Source organism: Pinus tabuliformis, chromosome Q (assembly GCF_031772625.1).
Source record: "Pinus tabuliformis cultivar Carrire ecotype Pingquan chromosome Q, CPIR1, whole genome shotgun sequence".
NCBI classification, from domain to species: domain Eukaryota; kingdom Viridiplantae; phylum Streptophyta; class Pinopsida; order Pinales; family Pinaceae; genus Pinus; species Pinus tabuliformis.
In genome coordinates this window covers 613,532,540-613,539,578 of record NC_142296.1, presented here as the reverse complement: position 1 = coordinate 613,539,578, position 7,039 = coordinate 613,532,540, and the positions used below count along the sequence as shown (strand labels likewise).

The following is a 7,039-nucleotide window of genomic DNA, read 5'->3' as shown; positions in this document are numbered from 1 at the left end:
TCCAGGAGAAGCTAGAGAACGAGAGAGGGTTGTAGCTCTCTGCAGGTTACAGCCTGCGTACTGGTAAAGGACTGCACCAGTACTTTGTAAAAAGAAGTTTCTAATTAAAAGAAGATAGAGACGAATTGCAGCAGGTGGTTTTCACCCACATTGGGTTTCCACCTTATATCTTGTGTGTGATTGTCTTCTGCTCTATTTTACTGTTTCTAGTTACTGGTTATTTGATTCTGATACACAGATTAACAATCAACATCTGAAAGATAAAGTAACTTATAAGTTTGCATAGTATACGTGGGTTTCCTTCTACATAGTTGTGTATATACGTGGGTTTAATTAACTGAAGTAGCGTATATCATTTGGATTTGAAAAAGGAATATTTTACTTGATAATACTGATTCACCCCCCCTCTCAGTATTATTTCCAACATCTATTTCCAAGTCAACTTGTGAAGCCGGTGATTGCAATGATTCAGGAGGCAAAAGAAGAACCAAATGCTTTGATAAGAAGAATGAACAAAGTGGTGGAGCTAAACGAGAACAGGGACAAGGTAAGAGACAACTTGATTATGTATCAATCCAAGATGAAAAATATTTTTGACAGAAAAGCCAAGGAAAGTGATTTTAAAGTTGCAGATTTAGTATTGAGATGGGATACTAGAAGAGAAGATAAGGGTAAACCTAGGAAGTTTGATCCTCTCTAGTATGGCCCTTTTAGAATTTCTGAAGTAAGATCCAACAATACCTTCATTCTTGAGAATCTTAATGGTGAAACTCTACAGCTGCCTGTCAATGGGAAATACTTAAAGCATTACTTCTAGTTCTGAAGAATAAGAATCATTTCATTGTAAATATCGGAGTGAAATCAGTGTACAAATGCCATAGAATTTCAATTTATGCAAAGTAATATATGACTCCATGCCCAAGGTGAAGGCACTAATTTGCGGTTCATAGTGCTTCTGTGGCAAAAGCACTATCCCTAGGTGGAGCCAAATGTTGTAACATGCATTTTTGTTGCTTGTAGTATTCATTTTTCATACAAGAACTTGAAAATATTTCAAAAATAGATAAAAGAAAAAGGGAGTAATAATGGTATATCGGGTATGTTTTCTTTGTAAAGGAACAAGTAAAAATAAAATAATCGGCCCCGGTATAGCCAAAGATTAAGCCAATGGTTATATGAATGTATACGTATATATATATCACAAAGCACATTGTGTATCGGAATCGCAAAAGAAACAAGTTATAAAGTGTCAAAGATCCGGACCTAAAATATATACATTATATTTAAAAGCCCGGCGGGTTCGTAAAGCGCCGAATGCATCTGTATTGGTTCATTCATCGATTGCCAATTGCGATTCACAATAGCCGGACCTAAAACATATATTCATTGTGTTTATAATTTCGATGGGTCCGCTATATCGAAAAGCCCTTCATATACATGTATATGGGTTCCGCCGATTGCAATTTGCAATGACGGACCTGAAAAACTATATATTGCATTTTATAATTCTGGCGGGTCCACAAGGTGTATGAAAAAGCGGATTTTAAGCTAAAATGCGGAATTTCAAGTGGATGAAAAGTGGTAAGCGATTTTTAGTGGAGCTCACCCAATTCCACTTATTGTTCGACACGTAACAGCTAGGTGGAGAGAGAAAACCACTCATTTCAGGTGGGTATTCTCCGTGCTTATGTCCCACTCGAAATCTTTGTAGATCGTCAGATCCACTAAGTGCAGATCAACAACAGGGATCTAAATATTGCATCGAAAACATTATATCGGTGGGAAAGGCATGTTCTATGGCATATTTCTATTATAAAAGCTATATAGTAGAAATAGTGCAAATATGAAGGATTTAAGCATATGAGGCTTAAGGGTGCATAAAGTTAAGTTTTGTGGTGATATATCATTTAAAAGGGCCGATTTCGATTTATGGTGGAAGTCAACAAAGCGCTGAATGGGTAGATTTGACAGATTTATAAAGCAAGATTAACTCTTTTTGAGTTTCGTATTAAGCAAAGGTTCGCATTAATTTCGCTGTGTAAAGTAGAAAATCAGGGTTAGAGTCAAACCTGAAGAGGAAGACAATTGGGTATGTTTTCTTTGTATTTTGGCCAATCAAAATGCCTGATACGTATGTAAGCCCAGGATTACACAAGATAAACTCATTTCATTATGGCTATAATGAATTAAACATCATTAGGTAATTTACAAAGGAATTCGGCAGCAGATTAACAGAGAAAGCCAGCAGTTATCATCCTCTTATGAATTCAGTTATGTTCCTATTATTTCATGTTCTTTGAGGTATCTTTTACCCTCTGTAAATTTTTGTAATAGTTTTTACTTCATATAGTTAGAGAAGCAGTTGAATAATTTCGGCAGTTTCAGAAATCAATAACTATTCCACAATGTATAAGAAGATGAAAATTTTCAAAGAAAGGGTTCGAATTTTGGAGAACCCAGAGACTAGGCCACTATATTCTCGATATCATCGTTGATTAATGAAACAATCAGAAGTTTCCAGGAGTTGTTGGGTATAATTTTGTAACCTTCTCTGTCATGTGTCATGTTATGTTTTCTACTTTCAAGTCTAGTGATGAAGCTACAAGTCTTTGTTTGCTTATGTAGATAAAGTTAAAATTCCTTAAAAGAGCACTGCTATACTTGAAGTTTCCACCTTCCTTTCTAAGTTATAGGTTATAGTTTTTGTGAAAGACCAAAATATTTACGCCGTAAGGCGTTCCCTCTGAGACGAACTCCCCTCCATGCCACCGTGTCTCAACGTGGGCCGTTAAATGGATTGTTAGACGATTAAATCATCTCCAGCCATTAGATCATCGGTGAAAAACGTTCTGAGGTCTGAAGCGACACAGGGAAATTTTATAGGTATGTCGAAGTGGGTGGCGGTATTCAGACCATTTTTGGTTTGGATTTTCAGATTTTTGGAGCGGCAGCCCATAGTGTCGGCGATGATGCAGAGACTGTTTGCAGAGTATGTCATTTGACCTCTGATGGCAGATCAAGTTCTGGAGACCTGATTATTATTGGCTGTGGCTGTAAAGAGGATTTGAGCATCGCTCATCGGCAATGCGCAGAGACATGGTTCAAGATCAGAGGCAATAGGTAGGTCTCACATCTCATACATGAATTTTAATGTTTTACAGAAACCTCACAATTTTTGGCAGGAGGGGAGGGCTATGGAAACTATTATAATTCATGACCTATCACTTTGAGAATTTTGTACTAATATAAACTGAGAGTACTGACAGTAATGGTTAGGAGTACCTACCTATCGTTACTCTCTGAACCCTTTCTATCAGTACCTTGTTGCTAGAACCGCTTGTTGTGTGTTTCAGACATCCAAAATTCTCTGTGGCAATTTTCCCGAAGTTTTACTGTATAACTCAGGCATGGATGACCTTACACTCTTTGTTATGGTGGATAACGCTCAGGCGAAAGGGGCTTCAATGAATGTAGGCTTTCATAGCTTGAAGAACTGCGCATAACGTTATTAGATTTGAGCTGTGTTAAAATTTTAGTCAAGAACCGACATTTTGGGTAATACCACTATCCATCATCAATGCTAGAAAGAATGTGCCAATGCCTTACTAAAATTTTAACTCAGTTCGAATCAGAAAACGATGGAAAGGAACTTACCTTCATTGAAAGGATTACTCATTAAAGATCTTTAGCTAAGCTCTGCCAGGGTTCCTGACAGGACAACTAAATGAGGTCTTCGTCAACCCTTGGTCCTGAATGTCAACCCTGGAGCAGTTAGGTAAGTTGTTGTGCCGACCTTAGTGGGTTGGGATAGCCAACCTTTTGCAGAGCTCAATCAAGTCTAATGCCTTTACGGAACTTACCTTCTAATGCGCGTTTTCTACAAATTATTAGTCTGCAATTTTCAGTTTTTCTGAGCAATGCTTACATGATAGGATAGAACCAATGTATATGTCAAGTGAAGCTTATAACAAGTTTCAATTGCATTTCCCATGCATGTCAGGATCGGGTCCAACGTGGACAACAATATTTCCTCCAACATCTATTGCTAAGAAATAATGCTGGCTTTAAACTAATTGCAATGGAAAATTATCATAATACACAGGAATTTGTGGAATAATTTTTGTGGATAAATCTAAGGCTATTTCTTCTTTGTAATGGCAAAAAATATGAATGCTCTTCTTCAAATTATTGAATGCTAAGTTCTCTTGAGAACTTAGGGAAATCCTGGACCGATAGAAAAATAGATTAACCAGTGACTCAAACAAAAACCTATGCCATTTTTCTAACTGTGAATATCCAATTAAGTCGTAAGTTGAAAGAATTAGTTCTTTTTAGATTATATGAATTTGGGGTATCTCAAAAGGTATCTAGAACTGTTAAAAAAATTGGTTAACTAGTGACTCAAACAAATACCTATGCCATTATTCTAACGGTCAAAGTCTAACTTGGAACTGTAAAATGAAAGGATTGGCTTTTTTTCAGATTATATGAATTTGGGGTATCTCAAAAGGTGTCTAAAAACAGGGACAATTCTATAGAGAATGAAGATCAAAAAGCGATTTTCATGAATGGCACAGAGAAGTAAGAGAGGACTTGCAGAAGTACCCTATAGTAATCTTGTACAACTGTGTAGACAATTTTCTTCAGCAACATTTCCAGTCCAAAACAACACAGTTTTGTTCTTCAAAATTCTTACATTTATCCAAACTCGCTGAGTTCATGCAAGGGTAAAATTTTTCATCCTCTTTTATATCTTATTATATAGATTTAGGTGCAAACTTCAATGCTTATTACAGAAAGGGAAATGAGGGAAGGCCGAAGATTGACGAGAACAAGACTATCCAAGTAAGAACAGGTGGTATCTAAAGGCACTGGTTAAACAATGTATTTACCATTAAGCCTATGTATGTAACATTCAGAAACATCATACTTATTGTCCATTTACAATTTATTGCATGTTATAGCTCACCCAAGAGTTAGTCTATTGAAAGAGGATCTGCCAAATGGCCCTGAACCATATAATCGAAACTTTCAACAATAGCTTTTGTTGCCTTTGCTTCTTTTAATTGTTTCCTAAATTATGCTTTTACTGTTCTGGATTATATTGACCCTTAATTTTTCCATTCGAGAAGGATACCAAATTTAGTCGGTCTTGAAGCATTTGCTGTAAATTCTACGCTGAATTTACCCTCAAACTTATCTAGTGCTTTGAAGGCGTTGACTTTTACAATGTGGATATTTCTGAAATGAAGTGGCAGTTGGAGTTATGTACTCTGTTTTTAAATTAGAGAAAGTATATATATATAGTCACTTGTGGACAATTTACGGGACAAATTGCCAAATTCATGACTTTCTATCTGATCCCAGAGTCCAGATGACAGAAGTTATCCATTGTAAGATCCTATGAAAATTTCTATCCATGCGAAAAGGTCATCTGCATTTGTCATCATAACTAAAACTACCCCTCACTGATCATTGCTGATTCATGTAGCAGAGTTGGCCTTTTCTAAAGAAATGTTGTAATCTAAAGAAATATTTACTTGGTGGTTATCCTTACAGCTATTATTAGAATATTGGGTTGACCAATAATGACTGTAATGAGATTGGGCTTATCCGATTTATTTTACAACAAACTACCCCTCACTGATCATAGCTGATTCATGTAGCAGAGTTAGCCTTTTCTAAAGAAATGCTGTAATCTAAAGAAATATTTACTTGGTGGTTATCCTCACAGCCATTATTAGAATATTAGGTTGACCAATAATGACTGTAATGACATTGGGCTTATCCGATTTATTTTACAACTTTGATGCAGGAAAATAAGACTATCACTTACTTGAAACAGAACAGTGATTTAAATCGGATCCCAATCTTTCAGCCCGACTTTCTGTTTTAATGGATTGCTCTAAATTCTTGAGATCTGGTCTTGAGTCTTGGAAATAATTTTCAACTTGCTTTTCTAATAGGGTACATGATATAGGAGTTTGGCTTGTAAATATATCTCTTTGCCGAAAACTTTTAAGATACCAGTCTGATAGTTTGTATTCCTTTGCAAATGTGCTAAAGCAATTTCCCAAGATTTTCCCAGATTCCTACTTCGTTGAAATAAATTTAAGTTCTTTTCCCATAACGTTTCTCTAATTATTTGTTTTGGGAGAGGGAAGGGGGAAGATTAGTTATTTATAATCATATGGGCTATTGACACCTGTTACCTCGAAAATTCTGCTCATATGATCTATCATAGGCTGCACTTCCAATTTCCCAATAACAGAATGGTGCCCTGAGTATTTATTTGAACATATTTTGTTCCCATATAAAATATTAAGCATTCCTTGAAATTTTTGGTTTCTTGACTTTTGACCAATAACTATTTGTTTTGCTAGGATGCTGATGATTCAGTGCCTTTCTTTTGGGGCACTGCAGCTGATGATTACCTTGTACTATCTGATGAGCCAAATGTCCTGAAAGAAGGATGTGGAAAATCTTTTGCTCCATTTCCCCGAGGTAATATAGGACTGCTAAATTAGAGCTTATCTGTTTTTTAGCTATCTGGCACATGAAAGTGTAGCTGAATGTTGGCTATAGAGCCTCTAATGTAATATCAGTTGTTGCATTTTCCTTCGCAGGTTGTTACTTCTCTACATCAGGTGGATTGCAGAGCTTTGAACATCCAATACAACACATACCAAAAAGACTAGTATTGCTGTCAAAGTATTAGGAGACAATGTCTATGGATCCAATTTGAAGCTTGAAGTAAGGGCATGACCATGCAGGATCACACAACATTCACATTTCATAGCTGAAACAATTTCCGCCTCATGTTATAATTCAGTTATTGAGTGGGAAGCCAAGAACTTGTTAGATGTCTTTTTATAGGCAAACGCCATAAATGAATTGCTGGGTATCTCAAAAGGTATCTAGAACTGTTAAAAAAATTGGTTAACTAGTGACTCAAACAAATACCTATGCCATTTCTCTACCGGTCAAAGTCTGACTTGGAACTGTAAAATGAAAGGATTGGCTTTTTTTCAGATTATAT

General features: G+C 36.2%; 1 long non-coding RNA gene across 1 annotated transcript; it reads left to right on the top strand.

Annotated features, from left to right (window-relative positions):
• The first annotated feature begins 6,371 nt into the window (after positions 1 to 6,371).
• On the top strand, positions 6,372 to 6,714 carry LOC149220936 (uncharacterized). Its single transcript, XR_016248798.1, has 2 exons — positions 6,372 to 6,504; positions 6,627 to 6,714. It is a non-coding gene; the product is annotated as an uncharacterized LOC149220936 (long non-coding RNA).
• The last annotated feature ends 325 nt before the right edge of the window (positions 6,715 to 7,039 follow it).